This window comes from Photinus pyralis, unplaced genomic scaffold (genome assembly GCF_008802855.1).
Source record: "Photinus pyralis isolate 1611_PpyrPB1 unplaced genomic scaffold, Ppyr1.3 Ppyr1.4_LG1, whole genome shotgun sequence".
Taxonomy (NCBI): Eukaryota; Metazoa; Arthropoda; class Insecta; order Coleoptera; family Lampyridae; genus Photinus; species Photinus pyralis.
Genome location: NW_022170249.1, coordinates 60,303,346 through 60,313,463, shown reverse-complemented (window position 1 = coordinate 60,313,463; position 10,118 = coordinate 60,303,346). Strand labels below are relative to the sequence as shown.

The following is a 10,118-nucleotide window of genomic DNA, read 5'->3' as shown; positions in this document are numbered from 1 at the left end:
GATTAACTGCTTTAACGAGCAAACAAGAAGATGAATTGGCCGCAGGGTTGACTACTTTGGAAAAATGGGGATTTGGTCTTTCCAAAAAGGAAGTTCTGGAACAAGTAGCATTCTTTGTTAAAGAGTGTAAGCTGAAAACTCCTTTTAAAGATGGGATACCCGGAGATGACTGGTTCGCAGGCTTTAAAAAAAGGCACAATCTGAGCATTAAGGTACCCCAGTCGGTAGAGTATGCTAGAAAAAAAGCTACCGATCCATTTATTATTTATAATTACTTTCGTATTTTAAAAGAAACGCTCGAAGAGCTTGATCTAGAAAATAAGCCCGCACAAATATGGAACCTAGATGAGAGTAGCTTTTCAATCGACCCTAGTAAAACAAAAGTGGTTGGTAAACGTGGGAAACCCTGTTCGAGAGTAACAAGTACGCCCGGCCGAGAAAATACAACAGTTTGCTTTTTGGCAAGTGCTGCAGGAGAAAAGGCACCCCCCTTAATCATTTTTAAAGGTGTCAATATATGGGACCAGTGGCAAGCTCCTGATAATGTATTCCCAGGAATGTCGTATGCTGCCAGTAAAAAGGGTTGGATGGACGCCGAAATCTTTTTAAATTATTTTAAACGTACCGTTATTCCAGCATTAGGTCCAGAAAGACCTCAACTCATTGTGTATGATGGACATAAAACGCATGTCACCACGGCCATAGTAAATTTGGCAAATGAACAAAATATAACTATTATTAAGTTGCCACCTCATACAACTCACCTGCTTCAGCCACTGGACCTGTCAGTATTTAAATCAATAAAAGATGCATGGGACATGAAGCTCGTAAAATGGCAAAGACATAATGTTGGCCGGCGACTACCAAAAGATATGTTTTCCAAATTTATTGCAGAAACTTGGTCAGATGCTAAGGCTACCGTCATTGTAAATGGGTTTAAAAAAGGCGGTATTTTTCCTTTTAACGACAAAGTGGTCCCTAGAGAGAAATTTGATAGTGAAGCTCTAAGAAGATGGGAAATTCAAAATTCAGCAGATCCTTTAATCGACTCAAATATCCCTCAAGATGTTCTCTTGAATACTAACACAGCGGAGAACACCACTGCCGTAGTTGAGAAGAGCAATTCCACAGATGCTACAAATACTAACCGTACAGCTTTAAACTTGCCAACTACGAGCACTTCATTTGAATCTCTTTTACTAAAATGTGTAACTCAGAATAAGCCACCAACGAAGTTTCCAAAAAAAAAATTGGCTCCTGGTGCTGAAGTAATAACTGCGCCAAAAAAAATGCTCTCGGAGACATTACCAATATTAACAAGATAGAAAAGAGAACAAAAAAAATGTCGACCTCTTCTAGCGAATCAGGTGATCTTTCATACCAAGACTCAGATAATTCAGATGAGTTTTTCACTGAATTATTGGAAAATGCAGTTATTGACAGTTATGAAGAATCTCAAAATTTAGACATTAACAAGTGGGTTTTGGTTCAGTTTGCAACAAAGAAACAAATTAAGCACTTTGTAGGAAAAATAACTGAGAAACTACAGTATGATGAATGGCTTATCAACTTTTTACGATACAGAAAGAACAAATTCATTTGGCCAGATGTTGAAGATGTATCAGTAGTTGAAAGTTCCAATATAATAAAAATTCTTCCTGAACCAAAAGAGACTAGACGAGGCGCTGGACTAACGTTTACAGTTCAATTTCAAGGTTTCAACCTCAATTAAACTTTTTTTTTTAATAAATTCGTTATTTTGTTTTATATTTTTATGTTTAACATATTTATGTTTCATTTTCTTGCCCATTTCTTTTATATCTAGGAATTTATTTTGGTTGATTTTATGTTCAAATTATATTTAAATATTTAAAACCTTGTATTAAGTTTATTTCTTAATAAAAAATTGAGTTATAAATACCAAATTACATAAAATTTTACATCTTTTTACAATAACCCCATACAACATAACCAATGATATATAGTGAGTACGTATAGCCCATTATCACATTTTCCCCGGACCCATGGGGCAAATGTATTATAGTGGCATTGTTTTAAAAAAAAATAAAAAAACCCAAGAAGATAAGTATTGATAATTATTTTATTAATGAAAAATGGTAAATGGGATTATAAAGATTAAGCATAAATAATTTCAGATTTTTAAAAATTAAAATATGGTTACAAGATTCGCCCAAAAATCAACTGTTCTAATTTTACGATACAATTACCCCGGTTTACCTTATATTTCTTTTAGAAAATGAAATTAGAGTTGCCGTCCATCGGGACGCCGAAAACGTCGGCGACGTCCCAAAGACGGATGTGTAAGTTAACGACAGAATCAAATTTATATTACACAAGCATTTCTATTTATACACGTGTTTCTTACAATTTTTCTTTCTGTAGAACTCAGAACCGTACTGAAAATCGGAGGGGACGTGGACGTGGGCGGGGACGTGGGCGAGGACGGGGACGTGGGCGAGGACGCGAACGAGAACCTAGGCCACGAAGAGAACATCGTGGTCGTCGAGGAAGACAAGAAGCAAAAGTAAGATTTAAAAAAAATAAATTTTAAATTCACTAACACGTCAGCAGAAGCAGGTAGTTATAAGATTGATTGATTGTTTCTGTAAAATGTAAATTCAAAAATTTCAGAGAGATACAAAAAAAGTAATTTATTTCTATTTTAGAAGACCATCAGCCCACCGGCTCCACCGACACCGGCTCCGCCAGCATCGGCGCGTCAAGATGCCCCCTCACAAGGGGGCAATACATTCACATTTCATTTCAATTATTACTTTAAATAAATAAACATACATAAATTATATAACGTGTTGAGATTTTATCCCGATCGGTCTCGTACAGGCCACATAAACTGAACCATCAAATCTAAAAAAATTATTAGTACCATATCCTAGTCCTTATTTCATTTACATTTAAATTTAAAATGTGTTACAAAAAAGATGCAATTCTATCCGTTAAAACACCTCTCGATTCACCGTTGATCTCAGTTCGTCAAACATGTTTGAGAACGGAGCAATCTATGGTGGACAATTGGCACGTCGACTCAGTAATTCATTGACATATCCATAAGTCGAAGGGTGGAGTGCGACAGGTGTTTAGAGTTTAGACATACTGTTGACAGAACCACTTGCGAAATGTCAACTTACACCGCAAGCGTCACGTCACCTGCGGCAGGTAGATGGGTTATTGGTTCATATGGAACTGTCTACACGAAGATACTTTTCCATTAGCCTCCCGCTGCATTGAGAATACTATGCCAAAAAGACATATCACTACGAAACAACAGTTTAGAATGCTCAAAGTTTATGAAGTATATTTGACATGAATTCTTCCCTGTAAGTTTTCTAAGTGGTTAGTTTTAAATCGTACCACGTAACGAAATAATCAAGAGAATAAATAATTTTGCGATCGTTTCCAAACTTTGCTTTTTGTATTACCATGGGTACATTTTTATTTTACTATAATAATTATAAGTTAGGTATTAAATTTTTATAAAATTTGCCTTTAGACAGACAGTCCACAATTTGTCAAAGAAGATTTTATTTATATATAATATAATGTGTACTCACTTACCTGCGGTATTTGTTTTATGAAAGGGTGATACTATGAATTCTAGCTTTATCGCACGTCTGTGCCAGTTCACGGGGAATTAAATAGGTGGGAATTAATTCCGTGTTAGTTATACTCGAAATTAAATAGGAGGGGTTTAATTCCGTGTTACTTAACGCGGAATTAAATAGGAGGGAATTAATTCCGTGTTAGTTAACACAGAATTAAATAGGAGGGAATGAATTCGGTGTTAGTTAACACGGAATTAAATAGGTGGGAATTAATTCCGTGTTAGTTAACTCGGAATTAAATAAAAAGGAAATAATTCCGATTTAGTTAACTCGGAATTAATTTTGGGTCGATAAAAATTTAATAAGTGTCCCTTCTACGCGTTCGTAGTGTTGAATTTTGAAAGTGCTGAAACACAGTTCTGGGCGACGCGCAGGGTTTGGATTATGTTACAGACAGAAAGCGAACTCCTACGAAACTGCAAGGACTGCTTATTTATTTCGGTCTCAGTTTCCATTTACTAATATACCTACTTGTCATACTTCATACTCGCACTGACACACTTAATATAATACCTTACTTTGTTTGAAACTTCACCAAATCCTTTTATTTCCGATCGATTATTAAATTGAGCGAGACCAAATAATATATTACCATTAGTGTACACTGTACAGTGTCCGTGCAAAAAAGTGATGGAGAGCAGTTGAAAGCGACAATCGGGATGGGAGAGATTACAAGAAAGCAATCGCAAAAGACTTTTAGCTGCAGGTGAAAATAGTAAACAAAGGAAGCTAATTTGACAAATAAGAAATAATACTAAAAATTAATTAATAGTAGGGTGGGAAAATAATAAACTAAACAATTTTTCTGTAAAACGCCACATAATCGATGTGTATTGTAGACACCTCAGCAGTGACTGCAAAATCGCCCTCTTCGGCATCTTCGTCTACCTTTCAAACTTCTGATACGGTAACGGATTTAATTAATTTGAAAGATAATAATAGCAAAACACAACCTCAAGATACAAACACGGTAACCAACTCTGACGGTGACGTAAATATTAATTTTGCACTAGCACCAGCAATTAGTAAGTAAATTTAAAAATCAATTTAATATTAGTATAAAATCGTAAATCATTGCAGGTTTGACGGTGGATAAGGGTAATGACTATAGATCCCGTTGATAGTACTGATAGTAGTGCAAATTGTACCGATCAAAACACTGTCCTAAATGAAATGAAAATAGTCACTTATTTACTAAACCTTCGAATAATGCCACACTATCAGAAAAATTAAAATTTATGGAAGGTCATCGCATACAACCAAATTATCCGGAGCTTCCCTTTCATGCACAGAGAGAACAAATTGGTACTATTTACCCATATTGGGTAACTATTACCCTGTAGTAGATTTGTATTCTGCCTAACTTATATACACTTGGCTCGAAACTACTACAGTGTATAAGAATATGCTTTATAACAACTTGCTTTAAATAAAAGAAAGTATGTTGAAAGGTAACTATTACCTTATGCCACGAGATATTAAACTCTATCATTTACTTGAAGTAGTTTAGTTTTTGTCAGTTAACTTATCTGGTTTGATGTTAGTTCTATATGATTAATTCGAAATTTCAACATCTATCAAATAACTTTCAAAATTAAATGTAATACACTCCCATGGATTAATATACTTTGTATAAAAGCATGTTGTCTTTACCATATTAATAACTAAAAACTAGTTTACATTGTCCAACTATTAATATAATTATACTATTAACTAACGTATTAATGAATAACTGTAGAAGTTTGTAAACTAGTAATTACCTTTTGACCCCTAATGATTAGAATATAATTACTCGTCTGTTACTTTAATGGTAGCATATTATAGTTTTGGCTTGGAGGAGCGCAGATTTTAAAAAAAAGCAACCTTTTGTTAAATCTGTTTATTGAATATAGAAAATAAGAACTTCAATAAACAAAATATATAAAATGTAATACCTAACTATCTAAACTAAACATCTTTCGATACGTAACATTTCATGTACATTAAAATATTAACAAAAAGAAATAATAAAGTATAAAAATAACAACAAAAAATAACCAATGTTCTGAATGGAAATAATATATAATTAAAAATAGACAGCGTGTCTACGTAAGTTAGCGGCATATGGAAAGTAATATTAACTTTACGGAAAAAAGTTACTCTTTATAAAAAGTCCTGCATGGTCCAAAACCTAAACTGCAACAATCAGATATCAAATTTCATTAGTCGTATACGAGGTTTGTCAAAAATGTGGTTTTTTAGATACCTTACTCAGCAAAAATCACATTTTTTGACAAATTTCTTAAATACATTCCTCAGCGGAACTACCTGACTTTCACATTTTTTAAAACCTAAAACAGTATCTTCACCTTCTTTACTATTGTCCACAATTTCCTCTATAATAAATGACTGGGGCTTAATAAGGTATTCATTATTCTCCAAAAATTTCATTCTTCGGTGTTCTGATAAAAACTGTTCAAAGGGATTGCTGTCAAAAACCTCACTAATATCGTTTTTGTCAGAAAACTTTTTTTCAAAATGCTTTTGCAGGAAATAGAATAGTCGTTAAAAATTTCGTGAGAATATTCTATGACGTCTTGCACTACCTTTCGTGTTACGGAGGTATTATTATACAGTTGTGATATGAATCGTAAAATGCTTAATTCTATAAAATCATTGGATTCACTGCTGGAATCAATCGTAAAACGATTCAGTTCAAAGTGATCTTCAGAAGGAGTAGGTATATCTAAAGTTTGAGTTTCATTTTGAGAGGAAGTTTCATTTATTGTTGCAGGCACACGGGCATATGTGTGCACATAATTTTGAGAATGACTTTTTTGAAAATGTTTATCCAAGGTGTAAATAACGGAAAAAGTGCGAGAGCAAATGCAGCAGGGATAATTTTGTTCTAGCCGGTGGAAATATTTGCATAATTAATTTTTTTGTGACAGATTTTGCAAATTACGGACATGATCTGGTAGGTTTGAACAAATTTTGAACAAGTATCTCGTTATTTTTTTGTGAATTTATCCCTTCAGTTCCAACTGGCATTTATTCACCAGATCTAGAATTGAAGGAATAATATGGTCTGATTGGGACTCTATTTTATACACAGCTCTTTGTAAAAAAAGCCAAACATGTTCGTTTTCTGGAGGAAATTTTAAAACTAACACCATATATACTTTAAAACATAAATCTATACCTTTGCTTAATGTTGGCACCTTGTAAATAATCTCGTTAATAACCACGTAAACGCGCTTTACTTCTATGTCCCTTATTTCAACTATTAAATATGGTTGTGTGGCTGAAGCATTTTTTTCATTTCTTTCGGTAGTGCTTGCAATCACACCTTCAATATCTTGTGAAGTCTGAAAATTTTAGGTTAACTCTTTTTAAGTTAGTAATAATTACCTTACCTCAATTCGAATTAAAATTGAACTTCGTATTTCTTCTAAAGTTGGTTTCCACTGTTTTCTTTTTGAAATCTTTTTTGACTTGCAGGGAATTAGTGACGCTAGTAGATTAATTTTAGTGTATAGCTTATATTCTGAAAAGAAAAGAAATATAAATAAATGCAACATGGTAAAAGTTGTCAATCATTAGTTACCTTCATTAGTGTTAGAGTTATTAGCTATATCCAATAACAAAAGGTCATGTTGTGTTAGGAAACTTTTCCTTATTTTCATGAGCGTATCATATACATTATACAGGATTAAAGTTTTGGTAAAACAGTTCTGCATTTTCAGGGTACAATGCTTGAAAATCGCAGTCAATCTAAAACATTTTCGAGATTTTCTTAAAATTTTTAAAGAAATACTCCATACCAGGGTGTGCCCAAGACTGCATTTTAATATAGGCCAACTGTCTCCTAAGGATATAAAGTGATCTCTATCTTCAATCAAAGATTTTCTCCTTTGTGTGAAGCAGTTTTTCCAGCGCTTTACGACCTCATCCCACGGCTCCACATTGTTATTTAGCCAAATGATGTCTGCCTTATCTGTGTACAATAAAATTAAACGAAATGTACCTATATACATGTATATGCTTACCACTCGATAAATCATCAACAAATTGGGGATTCTCTATAACACTTCTTGCCTTAGTTTGGTAGGCTATTACATTTGCTTTTCTTAAAAAGCACAATTTATTCTTATATTTATCAAAAAGTTTTCCTTTTGCTAGTTCGGATCGGTTTTCTCTGGACTTATATTTCAGGACAGGAGGACAATAATACACCTCTTTCTTTTCATTGGGAAAGAGATCTACTATTTTATCACTTAATATGTTAAAATCGCAATTAGATAATCTCCTAAAATATAAATATAAATAAACGTCCAGTTTCAATCCATTACATAAACAGGTATACAGGGTGGTTAATAACAGATAATTTCGATAAAAATAAAATGAAGGCGTGTTCGGAAATACGCCCCAAAAAAATGTGGCAGAAAGAATATTTTATTTTTCTTTAAATAACGGGTTCTCTAGAAAATTCTAGAGATGTTTCCGACCACGCCTCCGTTTGATTTTTATCGAATTTATCCGTTATTATATCACCACACTGTATTTGTTAAAATTATATACGTACCCTACATCACTATCCAAAAAGTAAGTGGCAATAGCGTCAACTAAATAACTTTGGCTAATCGAATCTAAATAGTTCTTAATTTTATAAATATTTAAGATTGCTTCTCCGTTTTCGTTTTTTCGAGCAGTTCTTTTAAATTAAATTGTTGAATATCATTTTAGTAGAGTTCCCACTGCCATAAATTGTGACTTTCGTTTACACTTCGGGGTTAAAAGCTGAAACCAATTTTAAATGATGCATGATCATTAGAAATATCGAAATCCAGAAGGCCTCAAAAATCGTCCTGTACGGGGTGGCTCTATAGGGTAAATTGTAAAAAACACCCCACATTTTTTTTTGCATATTTTGAATTTATTGAATATATACTTTGCACTGCCCATAGCTCAGGTATGTGAACCCGATACAACTATTTATTATTTAGTGTTTTTTACGAGCACGGGATTAAATGAGGAATCTTAACTTTCGCCGGCGTCTAACGAACTCGACCGTAATATTTTGACAAATTAGCGCTTCAACTCGTCGTATCTAATTTATTTGCATCCTGATCAAAAAATATCCATTAATATCGTTGTGGAGCGTATTCTGGACATTCTGAACCACTATTTGTAATTCACTTCACATTACCGAAAAGTTTTGTATCGATTTATTTATATAAACGCGCGCCTATGACTGAGTAAGGACGATTATCGCTTGCGCATATGCATACACGCGGTTTATAAGGCAGAAAGTCGCGTATCTCCCTACTTGTGTATATTAAAAACGTTCTGGATATTAAATATCCCAGTCACTGTTTATTTTTTTAGATGCAAATTTTATACTATATAATTATTTAACATTAACGCAAATACTTAATCAGAATCTACGAGTAGTGCCGATTCGGATGTTTCTTGAGAGGTTTTCGAAATAATCTGAACCTTTTTCGTGAAAGAATTTCTGCAAGTGGGCTTCCGTCCCATACATTTACAGAAGCCAATGCACGGTAATTGCTTTTTTGAGCACGAACAATGAAATCTGGAACATCCTAAAAAATAAAGTTATGTAAAATAATACAAAGACAAAATGTAATTAACAAAAACCTTTTCTGCAGTTACATTTACCCAAAATAGATCTATCAGCTGCAGGCATTGATGGTTTCGTTGTAACCCCAGTAGCACATTTATATTGGACTAATATTGGCTTCGGTATATTGAACCAAGAAAGCAAGCGACAGATTTTGCAATATAGGTTTAATATGAATATCAAATACTGGCTTTATAATTAACCATTAATATTGGGCCAACACTGGCACTAGCATGTCACGCCAATATAGAATCGACAGATTTTACAATATTGGCGTTATATTAAGTTTTAATAGGTATGATGATATGGAGCCAATATTACTGCTAGCACATTTGTCCAATTAAGTGAGCAGGACATTTTGCAATATAGGCATGAAACATTACCTTTACATTAACAAATAATATTGAGGCAACCTTAACGTCAGCATTTTACTCCAATATATAGGTATCAGATGAATATGAAGTATTACCTTTATATTAACAACAAATATTGGGGTAACATTGGTGTTAGTATTTTGGACCAATATAGTATTTGCAATATTGGTATTATATTAAGATATAATATTGGCGCAATTATATTATGCCAACATTAGTGGTAGTATATTTGTCCAATAAACGTAAGCAGGTTTTGCAATATTGGCGTTATATTAATATAGAATAAACTGCAAATATTGTAAACTATTTTATATACCTTAGCGTTAGTTAAGTACGACACCAAACTTCAAGGGGTCGTTCTTTGAGTGATTTTACGACCAAATGTTTATATAAACACAAGTCAGTAGTTCACTTTTTTGTCAAAAGTATGAGGTATGGTGTCTCCGATAACGCGACTGGACATAAATAATTTTGCTACAT

The 10,118-nt window shown here is 33.4% G+C and overlaps 1 long non-coding RNA gene across 1 annotated transcript; it reads right to left on the bottom strand.

Annotated features, from left to right (window-relative positions):
• Positions 1 to 6,940: 6,940 nt before the first annotated feature.
• On the bottom strand, positions 6,941 to 7,379 carry LOC116170794. The gene is made up of 3 exons (XR_004145320.1): positions 7,228 to 7,379; positions 7,037 to 7,167; positions 6,941 to 6,988 (listed from the first exon to the last, which is right to left on the bottom strand). It is a non-coding gene; the product is annotated as an uncharacterized LOC116170794 (long non-coding RNA).
• Between the last annotated feature and the right edge of the window lie 2,739 nt (positions 7,380 to 10,118).